General features: G+C 41.9%; 1 long non-coding RNA gene across 1 annotated transcript in view; it reads right to left on the bottom strand.

Moving 5' to 3' along the window:
* The window catches only part of LOC109500675, a 101651-nt gene that overhangs the window by 13812 nt on the left and 74920 nt on the right, over positions 1–12919 (bottom strand). The gene's annotated exons all lie outside the window — the stretch shown is intronic.

Below are 12919 nucleotides of genomic sequence, written 5' to 3'. Positions count from 1 at the left end.
ACAGGATTGTTAGAGTGGTTTTCAGCCCTTGAGAGCCAACAGTCATGGGGCCAACTTAAATAGTTAGCTAACAAAAGAAATCAGCAAATGCTTTGTACAAGGAATGACTTTCGAACTGAAAGCAGAGAGGTTAAGGTGCATACCAGAGGATTCCAAAAGCCAGCTGCTAGTTAAAACCATTAGGAAAACATTCTACAGCAAGTTTTTCTACTCCTCCAGCTCTGCATGACAGAGGACTTGGATGAGAAAGTTCATTCTCATTTAGAAACATTAAACAGGTGGCATTCGTGGCTCCATGACTGGTATCTGACATCTGTGATAAGAGCACACAGATACTCCTGAATGGAATCTTCTGTGGGGTTTGTGTAACCTTCCTAAGCAGAAGCTAGTGAGGAAGACACTGATTTTCCTTCAAATTAATGATCTCTCTTTCGACACTGATCTTCACTTTGATTCATAGGTAAACATGATTAGTTGGAAAAGTGATCAGCTTGCTTTTTTAGGTGGCATTTCTAAAATGGGACTCAAGAAGGGAAGCCGTCTCTCCTTCACCTCAAGAGTGACAAGCTCAGGGGTGCACAGGTGGCTCATTTGGTGAAGCGTCTGACTCTTGATTTCTGCTTAGATCATGATCTCACAGCCGTGAGATTGAGCCCCATGTCAGGCTCTGCACTGACAGCTTGGAGCCCACTTGGAATTCTCTTTCCCCTTCTCCCTCTGCCCCTCCCACTTGTTCGCATGACAAGCTCAAAAAGAGGACAGAGGTAGAGAGCCCTCAGCCAGTTAAACCTACTCTAAGGTTCCACCAGCTCCCCAAGTACAGTCAACATTTTAATGGTGGGATATCATCCCCTGATTGACTACATTCAAAACCAACTATTACCAACAAAAGCATCTCAAGAAATGTAGGGTAACCTTAGGAGCCAACGAGAATCAGGGACATGTTGCTGGGAAATACTTCTATTTTCCTGTGAAACTCTTATTGGAACTTCTCTAAACAGAAAGCTTTTTTGGAATCTTGGTTTCCAGAACCGTAGACAGACAGCCATCTGGTGTCACATGAGAGACTACTTCCTTAAAACAGCAGAGACCCCTCAGAGGCCAAACAAAGAACCCAAGATATGAAGTTCCCAAGTCGGTGAAAGAGCCTCTGTGAGCTGATACTTGAAGCAAATACACCCAAGGACTGAAGCAGGAGAACTCCAAACGATTACACAAGAGAGAAGAAAACATGTGGAGATTCGAACATGCCTTGCCTGAGCTATGTCTACATGGGAGTGGAGACGGAGTGGAGACGGAGTGATCGAGGATCTGTTTCAAACCATCTGAGGAACGTGCAGAGCCTCTTACTCTATTCTGTTATTAGCCAGAGCTACCAGAGGAGACAGAAGTAACTAGGATTGGGTTGAAGACTGATTATTATTTTTATTAGGAAAAGGTGATAAGCCTGATTTGAATTGGACTAATGAAGTGAACACTGAGTCAAGACTTCCACCGGCCTCTCCAGTGGTTTTGTGCAAAGGCACACAACCAGCGCGAGTGAGCGGACTTTGACAAACTGAGCAAACGTTTTATGTCACTGCCCAGAAAATAGGCTGTGCAATACATTTAGAAGACAGGTGCTCAGTGCTGAGATCACAATTAAGATCAAAGGAAATATGGGGCACCTGAATGTCTCAGTCAGTTAAGCATCCGACTTCGGCTCAGGTCACGATCTCATAGTCCGAGAGTTCGAGCCCCGCGTCAGGCTCTGTGCTGACAGCTCGGAGCCTGGAGCCTGCTTCAGAGTCTGTGTCTCCCTCTCTCTGCCCCTCCCCCACTCATGCTCTGTCTCTCTCAAAAATAAATACACATTAAAAACATTTTTTTAAATCAAAGAAAATAGATGCATACTTGTTTTTCTGTGCAGTTACCTACTCTCTCTCAGTGGGAGGGACAAATAGGCTTATAGCTCTAAAGTTCATATGTGACTCAAGAATGTCATAGTTTATATTGATTCTGCACTCAGGTTGGTCCCTATAAATCACATTACTCACCTACGCATACCCAAATACACCTTTCCCCAGCCAGGCTATAAAAGAAGTCCGTGTGCTCTCTCTTCCACTTTTCCATTCCAGCCCTCACCTACCCACCACGTGCACAGAGGTCAGTCTTGGCAGGGTCACTCTTGGATCTCTGTTTGTCCCATTTCTGTTCCCCACCTCTGGTAGATGACTACCACCTCTGGACTTTTGGATTGACTCCCTGTGGCTTCTCGGTCTTGTTTTCTGGTCGCTTTCTTACCTTGTCTCCATCTTCCGACTTGCCTTGAAATTTATGCTCTAGCTCTGACCCCACAGTGCTCATCTCTCCTAATTGTATTCTGCTCAGACTGATCATGGCCGAGTTGACATTTCTTTAATATTCAACTTTGACAAAGAACATAGTCCTAGCCCTGGCATGCATACATTAGATACACAATAAGTATTTGCTGAAATACTGCTAAATGAATTGGGTAACTGAATATTGCCAATGGTCCCTTCTGGACTGCTGGTTGATCTTATAGGCTTCTGAATTTATCTCATTTATTGAGCCTCAATTAGGGCTTGTTAATCAATCTATCTTAAAAACATATTAGCTGCATGGTTAAGCCTCTGATGAGGACAATTTATCCACTGGTGAATGAGATATGATTGAATTAGCTAAAGATGGCTGGACTAAATTAACTGAAAAAGAGAGAGAGAGAGAGAAAGAGAGAGAGAGAGAGGAGAGCCTTAATCACTTGGGATTCGTTTGTCATCCCCTGAACAATTCACTGAATCTTCCAGACCACGGCCTTATTAGAGCCACCAATGTGACTGAATACCAAAAAGCTATACTGTTCATTAAAAAAGGCAATCTGTTCCATGTGCCTTAACAGAGAAACCTCACAGCTGAAAGGTAAGCCTTATTTCGTCCACTTCACAGATAAGAAACTGAAGCAAAGATGTGAAGTGACTTGTCCAAAACACCGAGGTGGGTAGATGTTGGAGTCTGAATTCAAACTCAGGTCCAGATAATTCCAAAGACCATACTCTCCCCCTATTTCCAATGGGTTTCCCTATTGTGGTCAGGCACAGGTCAAGAACTCAGGTTTCATAATCTACAAGTTCAGAGTACCTAGGTCTGTAGAAATCACAGCCACATTGGAAACAGACACACACATGGGCACAAAGAGGCAGATAGATAGTCATGAGGTATGGGGGGTACACCCTGGGGAAGAAACCCAAAGATGGTCACTGCACACCCTCGGGCCCCATTCAGTTTCCCTCTACCAATTCTGCCAGCCGAAGCCCTGGGGGCCCTCAGGACAGCTGCCTGAAGCCACACCGTTCTGTGCTGGCTGATGTCCAGGTACCTATGCCTTTGCTTGGCTCTCTGCACCCCGCGGCCGAGACATACGTGTGCCTGAGATCCGCTGGACCCCTCCGAATCTCTCCACTTCAACAAGCTTCTCCAAGCCTCAAACAACAACTGAGAACTGCACCAATCAGCCCTCACACCTGGACTTGCCACACCGCCGGAGTCAGCGTGGTTCTTAAAGTTCGAGATCTCAAACTGGGGTATTTTTCTTTCTGCTCAAGGGCTACACCTTTGGAGCCATCTGATATTCCTCCATCGTTAGCCTGGGCAACCTGCAGGAACTCTAATTCCACCAGTGACAAGGGTACCTCTGTGCTGTGGGTCTTCCAGTCAACATGAAAATCGGATTATCACGGAGGGCGCCAGGTAAGGGAGGAAGCAGTTAAGACGAAGTTCAAAGGAGCCAGCTGGGTTCTTGCCCTCAGGGGTTGAAGGGAATAGAGCAGTTTGAGAAGGACACAGGCAGAACAAACCTAACTTAGAATGGTTGGAAGTGACTGGCAAGATGGTCATAATAACCGCTTCTTGGATGTACTATGTGCCAAGAGGATTAACTCCAGTTCTCACAGTAACCCTGTTTGGCATTTTATCCCCATTTCACAGACAGGAAAACTGAGTCTGAGAGCTAAATAAGCCTCGGGAATGTAGCTTATACGCGGCAAAGCCATTTTTCAAACCTGGGCCCGCTAGGACCATGTTCATGTTGCTCCTGCTTCACCATGCTACAAAAGAGAAGTGTGCACAAAGCTGGGCCTGCACATCTAGGTGGGGTTCTATGACGGATGCGAAGGGACAGCATGAAGCTGGAACGTGAAGCCTGACCCAGGAGAAGAGAGGCACAGGCTGCAGCGGGGGACCAGATCGACCTTGCGTGGCCCTGCGTGCCTTCTCCTTTTCCACAGAACACACAGGGACACGCAAGCCCGACTCCCCTGTCGCGCACAATGCCTGGCTACCCAGAGCTCCAGCTCAAACACAGAAAAGATGAACTGCCTTGGACCCAAAGGCAGAGCAATGAGTAAACTCCAGCTCTAATTTCCAACCCCTGGAACCCAGACCTCATCAAACGCCGACAACAGTTTTAAAGAGAATGTTAGTTACAATCCAGAGCTAATTAAAACTTTCCATAAAATGACTCTTTAAAATTTAAGTGGCCTTGAATGCTAACAGCCCAGGCTTGTCTCTAACTGCAGAATTATTATTAACGCATTAGCACAGCAATGCCAGCCATTGAATTTGCTTGGCAATTTCGAAATAATGATGTTTTGAGTGTTTCCAGCTGAAACGATGTGTCCTTTTCAATTGGGACCCAGCAGGTTATCAGCGGCTTCTCCCCACCGCGTTCCCAATGTTGGCCGCCTCCTTCCTCTGAGGCTCACAAAGGGTTTCTTAGTGTCTTGTGGCCGCATCTCTTTATAGCTCCTACATTTATCTCCGTCATGATGCCCATCTCATTGTGTGGGTGTTTTATGTTTATCTTCTCTTGAAAACAGAGACTATGTTCATGCGGGATACCGGGTAACGAATAGTGAGAGTACGGACGTTGGAAATGAATAGGGCTCACTCCAGTTCTAGCGATGTCTCTTACAGGCTTCGAAGTTTGGAACAAGCTATGAGGACACTGTGATAACAATTGTTACCACTACTAATAATTGTTAACATTTGTTGAGCACTTACTAATCTGCCAAGGACAACTTACACACATTATCTAAATCCCCTCCCCGCCCCCCAGGCAGCCCTTATTTTTATCTGTTCTGTTTAAAAAATAGCTATAAAATACTCATTGTTGTATTTTATGTACATTACGTCCTCATGACAATCTCAAGGAGGTGAGCACTCTTTTTATCCCCATTCTACAACTGAGTGAACTCAGATTAAGTAGAAACTATGTAACCAAAGTCATACAGCTAAAATGCAGAGTCTTCTTGGGATTCTAACCCACCGAGTCAGGCTCAGAATCCACGCACTTAACCTCTACACTACTGATTCTCCAAATTCCAGAATGCTTCAAAATCACCTAGAGGGCTCATGAAACACAAATTGCTAAACCCACTCTCTGACATCCTGGTTCTGAGGTGGAGCCAGAGAATGGGTTTCTAAAAGATCTCAGGTGACACACATGTTAGATTATGTTGTCAATTTTCCTATTATCCTCCCATTTTTACAGAGGGGAAGACTGAGCCTCAGAGTCTCAGGCTACTTGAACTACCCAAGATCACTACAGTAAGGTGCCGAGTGAGCCATCTGGTCGATCCGAAATACACAAAACACCCTGAATTTCAGCTTCCCCATGTATATAATGGAGATATTAATATTACCTAGCTACACGGTTGTTAACAGTAACGGAAACAATGAGCATTACAGTCTATGGCAGAGAGTGGCTACTCAGTGTTTGCTTTTCCTGCATCACGTAGAACCTTGGACGCACGGTGTGCCCAATGAACGTGAGTTGAACGGAGCTGCACTCGTGCGATCGCTCCCAAACGGGCTTTTGTTGATGATAACTGCCTGGAATACTCCTTGCTTCTCCAAACCATAGTGACAAGCCTTCCCTTTCATGCCCAAATGCCAATCATCTGAACAGCTTTCTCCCTCTCTGGAGTCCAAGTTCCCAGGGCTGCCATATGCCTTAACTTCTGGGGGGGGGACACTATTTCAATTCCACTCCATCTGAATAGCTCCCTTGGAGTTGGCAGTATGGCAACCCAACTGGTTGGTCCCCAGCTCTCTGAGGCCTACGGTGAGAATAAAGCTACTTTCCTCATTACTTCCAGTTTCAGGCCATCTCCTTATGTAGATCTACAACAGAGAAGTTAAACTTAATACATTATTTCATTTAAGAGTTTAACTCCTGGGATGGCTGGGTGGCTCAGTCAGTTGAACATCCAACTTCAGCTCAGCTTATGATTCACAGTTCGTGAGTTCGAGCCCCGCATCGGACACAGAGCCTCAGCACGGAGCCCACTTTGGATCTTGCATCCCCTTCTCTCTCTTCCCCTCTCATGCACACAAGCATGCACACATGCTCTCACTCTAAATAAATAAACAAATAAATAAATAAATAAATAAATAAATAGAGTTTAACTCCTCATTGCCTCAGTTTTGACAATTTCACATAACTACCTTCTACAATAAAAAAATCTGTTTTTTTCATGTCAAGTAAAAAAAAAAAAAAACATGAAACACAAAAGACACAATAAAACCTGGAAAGCCTTTGGACGCAGCAGTCTCACTTCTAGGAATTTACCATGAAGATTTATCCCCAACAGAATCAGAAGCAAACACCTCAAGATTATTCACTGAGGCATTATTTATTACAACAAAATACTTGAAAATAAACTAAATGCCTGCCTTGAGAATTCTGAATATGCATTATGTATGCATTCATAGGGTGAAATAGTAGGCATCTGTGAAAATAGACGAAGACAATACCTAGACTTGATGTGGGGTGATCATCAGGGTGTGTATCATTAAGTGAAAAGAAGCAAAGTGCAAAAGATTATACATAGTATTTTACCTTTTCCGTAAAAAGCAGAGAATAAGAACATGGGTGCATATATTATTTTCGCAAAAAGAAACACTAGAAGGAAAAAAATAAACCAGAAGCTAGTGAAACTCGTTACCTAATTAATAACCCAGAGGTGATAGGCAGGAATAGGGTGCAAGATGTAGGGCAGGAGTCGGGAGATCTCTGAATATAGATTTCTATATAGTTTTGGCTTTGATTCTATGTTAATGTTTTACATGTTCAAATCACCAAAATAAATTGACAAAGATGGGGGAAATATTAAATATGAATACAGATAACTGATCTTAATATCAAATATTGATCAACATCACACAAAAGAAAAACGGAATTTGTTCAAGAAACTTTTATTTTTTATTTTTTTAACATTTATTTATTTTTGAGACAGAGAGAGACAGAGCATGAACGGGGGAGGGGCAGAGAGAGAGGGAGACACAGAATCGGAAGCAGGCTCCAGGCCCTGAGCTGTCAGCACAGAGCCCGACGCGGGGCTCAAACTCATGGACTGTGAGATCATGACCTGAGCTGAAGTTGGACGCTTAACCGACTGAGCCACCCAGGCGCCCCTCAAGAAACTTTTAAATATATTATCCTAGATACCCTCACTGAGATTTATTCTAAAGGCAAAAATAACAGCAAAGAAATCTTAAACTTTGTTTAGGAGATTTGTTGCTGGTACTGCATTGGTGTGGCAACTCTGAAACTCCTAAGTGTATTATAGATTTGGGCAACTGAGTAATTGTATTGATGTTGGGAACCAGAGTTATCACGGTGCTTATTCACACAGTTTTGGTCTTCAGTGTGGGAGAAGATAAATACAGATGTGGGATGCAGGAAGACGAGGAAGAATTCTGTGGTGTTGGATTAGTAGGGATATTAGTATGAACTCTTAATGTACAAATATGGTTTAGCTTTGTCCACAGAAAGGAGCTAGGAGCAATGGTATTCCAGGAGCACCCAGATCTTGGTTTTTCTAAATGCCATTTCCCACTAAATAAACCTGGGCTCTTTGAGAAGTGGTTGACTCTAGGTCTTTTGCATATAAAGGTCAAAGCAAGTGCAGAACATCTTGTTGTGATGGAAAATAAGAATCTGCTCAATGACTAAAAGGAACATGTCGAAAGGATTCCACAGCCAGATTTCAGGGCTACTCACTGGCCAAACTAGAGTATATTTGAGTAAAAAAATGACAAATCCCAAGAATGGATTATAACACATTTAATAAAAAGAGGCTCATGAGTCCATGCTGATAATGTCGGCAGCTACAGGTGCCAGGGCCTCAAAATTCTCCAATGTAAAGCATGTATACATACACACACATATACATATGTACGTATATACATGTATATTTACTTGTGTGTGTGTGTGTGTGTGTGTGTGTGTGTGTGTGTATATATGGGTAGGCTGGGAAGATGGCAGAATAGGACCACCTTGAGCTCACCTTGATCCATGGAGACAACCAGATAACACTTACATTAGCATAAATAACCCAGAAATGACCAAAAGACTGGCAGAAAAACTACATCTAAAGGCAGAGAAGAGGCCACATCGAAGAAGGTAGGAATGGTGGAAACGTGGTTTGGAAGTGGACTGGATCCTGGTCCACTGGAACCAGTACAGACTGGATCCTGGCTGTGTATAGTCAGGAGGGAGCTGGTGGCATGGAAGAAGGCAAGAAACAGACTATCACGCGGTGCCTGGGTGGCTCAGCCGGTTAAGTGTCCGACTTCAGCTCAGGTCATGATCTCACAGCTCCTGAGTTTGAGCCCCGTATCAGACTCTGTGCTGACAGTTCTGAGCCTGGAGCCTGCTTCGGATTCTGTCTCTCTCTCTGCCCCTCCCCCACTCATGCTCTATCTCTCTCTCTCTGTCTCTCGTTCAAAAATAAACGTTGAAAAAAGAAAGAAAGAAAGAAAGAAAGAAAGAAAGAAAGAAAGAAAGAAAGAAAGAAAGAAAGAAAGAGAAAGAAAAAGAAAGAATGAAAGAAAAGAAAGAACAAAAGAACGAAAAGAAAGAACGAAAGAAAGAAACAGGCTATCACACTAGGAAGTCTGCACAGGGAAAAGAGATCTCCATAACACTTGTCTTTGAAAGCAAGAGGGACTGAATTTTGTGAGTCCTTATAACCAGTCAGACTTAAAACCTGGAATTTTAAAAATCAGAAGGCTTGGGAAAGTCTGGAGGGCATTAGGAAGCTGAGTCCCTGCCCTTAAAGAGACAGCACAACAAACAGCCCATGGAGATAGAACATAGAAGCAGCAGTTTGAAAAACATCTGGGGCACACGGAAGGAGCGTTATTTACTCACTCAGAGCATGTTCCAGGGAGGACATGTGTTCCAGAATCACAGGGAGAACACTCCAGGAACAAAGGAGTTGGCAGGCACCATTTCACTGTCCCACCCCCTAACATAAACTCACGGCCACTTGCAGGAACCAGCACAGTGCCAACACTCACTACCTACTGACTTTAACCAAGGCTTGCTTCAGAGGCTCTGCCCTCCAGCCACATTTGCCTCAGTCTCTGTGCTGCAGGCCCCCTCCCCCAGAAGACATGAGCAAACCCTGTTGATACCACATTTCTGATCTACATGTTTTGCGGGGCCTCAGTTCCTGCGGCCCTACCAGCAGGTCTCATTTTGCAAGCAGCCCAGCACACACCTTGTTAAAAAATGCCCCACCCATCTGGGGCTCAAACACTGCCCACAGCAGGCAAAGACAGCCGCTGCAGATAACTGGACTGAAATAAAAAGCAGCCAAGACTCAACAGCAGGGCACATGCAATACATATAAGAGATAATCCCTCAAGTGCCAGGTTCTGGGGAACAGGGAACACTGCACTTCAGGGCATTACAGTCCTCTTCTTCATAAGTCCATTACCTTCAAGAGCAGGAGAAATGGCTGTCTATTCTAACACAGAGAAACAGATGCAGAGAGGTAGGCAAAATGAGGAGACAGAGGAATATGTCTCAAATGAAAGAGCCAGAAAAACCACAGCAAGAGACCTAAGTGAGATGGAGAAGGAAATATGCCAGATAGAGAATTGAAAGTAATGATCATAAAGATACTCACTAGACTTGAGAAAAGAGTAGAGGAAGTTACTGAGACTTATCAAAGAGATAAAAAAGAACCACTCACAGATGAAGAACATAATAAATGAAATTAAAAATATGCTTGATGGAATAAATAGCAGCCTAGAGGGAACAGAGAAACTGATTAATGACCTGGAAGACAGAATGGAAAGCAATGAAGCCAAGCAAGTGAGAGGGGAAAAAATGCAAATTAGAATAGTCTTAGGGGACTCAGTGACTCCATCAAATGTAATAACATTCACATTCTAGGGATCCCAGAAAAAGAAGCAAGAAAAAAGGGGGCTGATAATTTATTTGAAAAAATAATAGCTGAAAACTTTCCTAACCTGGGAAAGAAAACAGATGCAAATCCAGGAGGCACAGAGATCCCCAAAAAATTAGTCCAAGGAGGTCCACACCAAGACATATAGTAATTAAAATGTCAAAAAGTAGTGATAAAGAAAAAAATTTTAAAGCAGCCAGAGAAAACAGTTAAATACAAGGGAAACTATTTAGCTATCAGTGTTTTTAGCAGAAACTTTGCAGGCAAGAAGGCAGTGGCATGGTATATTCAAAGAACTGAAAGGGAAAAATGTGCAACCAAGAGTACTATATCCAGCAAGGCTATCACTTAGAATACAAGGAAAGATACAGAGTTTCTCAGACAAACAAAAACTAAAGGAATTAATGGCCACTAAAGCAGTCTTACAAGAAATATTAAAGGGGGTATTCTTTGAGTGAAAGGGATAGACCATAAGTGAGAATATGAAAATAGGAATTATAAAAGCAATAAAAGTTAAATATCTCTCTAAAAATCAGTTAAGGGATTAACAAAATAAAAGGATGTAAAATATGACACTATAAACCTAAAACATGGAGGGGGGAGGAATAAAGAATGGGCTGGAGTTTAAGCAACCATCAACTTAATATAGAACACTATATGCAGAAGATGTTACATACAAACCTAATGGTAATCACATATGAAAACCCAGTAATAGATATGCAAAGAATAAAAAAAGGAATCCAAATATATCACTAAAGAAAGCCAGCAAACCACAAAAAACAGCAAAGGAAGAAAGAATCAGAGAAAAACTACAAAACCAACAACAAAACAGGCAATAGAGAAAATAAATACTTATCTATCAATAATTACTTTGAATGTAAATGGACTAAACACTCCAATCAAAAGACAGAGGGTAACAGGGGATAAAAAAACAACACCCATTTATTTACATGTGGTCTAAAAGAGACTGTAGACCTAAAGACACCTGCAGATTGAAAGTGAGGGGATGCATGTCAAAACAAAGCTGGATTAGCATCACTTATATGGGACAAAATAGACTTTAAAAAATACTGTAGCAAGAGACAAAGGAGGACACTATATAATCAGAAAGGGGACAATCCAACAGGACGATATAACAATTTTCAATATTTATGCACCTAACAGGAATACATACCCAAATACATAAAAGAGTTAATAACAAACATAAAGAAATTAACTGATAGTAATACAATAATAGCAGAGAACTTTAACACTCTACCTAAAGACACCTGCAGATTGAAAGTGAGGGGATGCATGTCAAAACAAAGCTGGAGTAGCATCACTTATAAGGGACAAAATAGACTTTAAAAAAGATTGTAGCAAGAGACAAAAAAAGACACCATACAATCAGAAAGGGGACAATCCAACAGGAAGATATAACAATTTTCAATATTTATGCACTTAACAGGAATACATACCCAAATACATAAAAGAGTTAATAACAAACATAAAGAAATTAACTGATAGTAATACAATAATAGCAGAGAACTTTAACACTCCACTTACATTAATGCACAGATCACCCAAAGAGAAAATCAACAAGGAAACTGTGGTTTTGAATGACACACTGGATCAGATGGATTTACCGGATATATTCAGAATATTTCATCCTAAAACAGCAGAATATACATTCTTCTCAAGTGCACATGGAAGATTCTCCAGAATAGATCACATATTAGGACACAAAAAAAATTCAAGACAATCAAAATTATACCATACATCTTTTCTAATTATAATGACAATGCTATGAAACTAGAAATCAATTACGAGAAAAATCTGGAAAAAGCACAAATACATGGAGGCTAAATAACATGCTACTAAGCAATGAGGAGATCAATCAAGAAATCAAAGAAGGATTTAAAAACTACATGGAAACTAACAAAAATTAAAATACAACAGTCCAAATTCGGTGGGATGCAGCGAAAGTGGTTGTAAGAGGGAAGTATAGAGCAATACTTATTTCAAGAAGCAAGAAAAATCTCAAAACAACAAGCTAACCTGAACATTTAAAGGAGCTAGAAAAAGAAGAGTAAACAAAACTCAAACAGAGCACAAAAAATGAAATAAAGATTACAACAGATATGAATGATACAGAAACGAAATAACAATAGAACACATCAATAAAACCAGTAGCTTTTTCTATGAAAAGAGCAACAAAATTGAAGACTACTACTAGCCAGACTCATCAGAAGTAGAGAGACAGAGAGACAGAGAGAGACAGAGAGAGAGAGAGAGAGAGAGAGAGAGAGAGAGAGAGAGGGGAAGGATTCAAATAAACAAAATCACTAATAAAAGAGTAGAAATAACGGGGCGCCTGGGTGGCACAGTGGGTTAAGCGTCCGACTTCAGCCAGGTCACGATCTCGCGGTCCGTGAGTTCGAGCCCCGCGTCAGGCTCTGGGCTGATGGCTCAGAGCCTGGAGCCTGTTTCCGATTCTGTGTCTCCCTCTTTCTCTGCCCCTCCCCCGTTCATGCTCTGTCTCTCTCTGTCCCAAAAATAAATAAACGTTGAAAAAAAAATTTAAAAAAAAGAGTAGAAATAACAACCAATACCACAGAAATACAAATGATTTTAAGACAATACTATAAAAAATTATATGCCAACAAATTTGACAACCTAGA

Source organism: Felis catus, chromosome A1 (assembly GCF_018350175.1).
Source record: "Felis catus isolate Fca126 chromosome A1, F.catus_Fca126_mat1.0, whole genome shotgun sequence".
Classification (NCBI taxonomy): domain Eukaryota; kingdom Metazoa; phylum Chordata; class Mammalia; order Carnivora; family Felidae; genus Felis; species Felis catus.
Note: the sequence above shows the minus strand (reverse complement) of the source record. Positions and strands in the feature narration are given on the sequence as shown.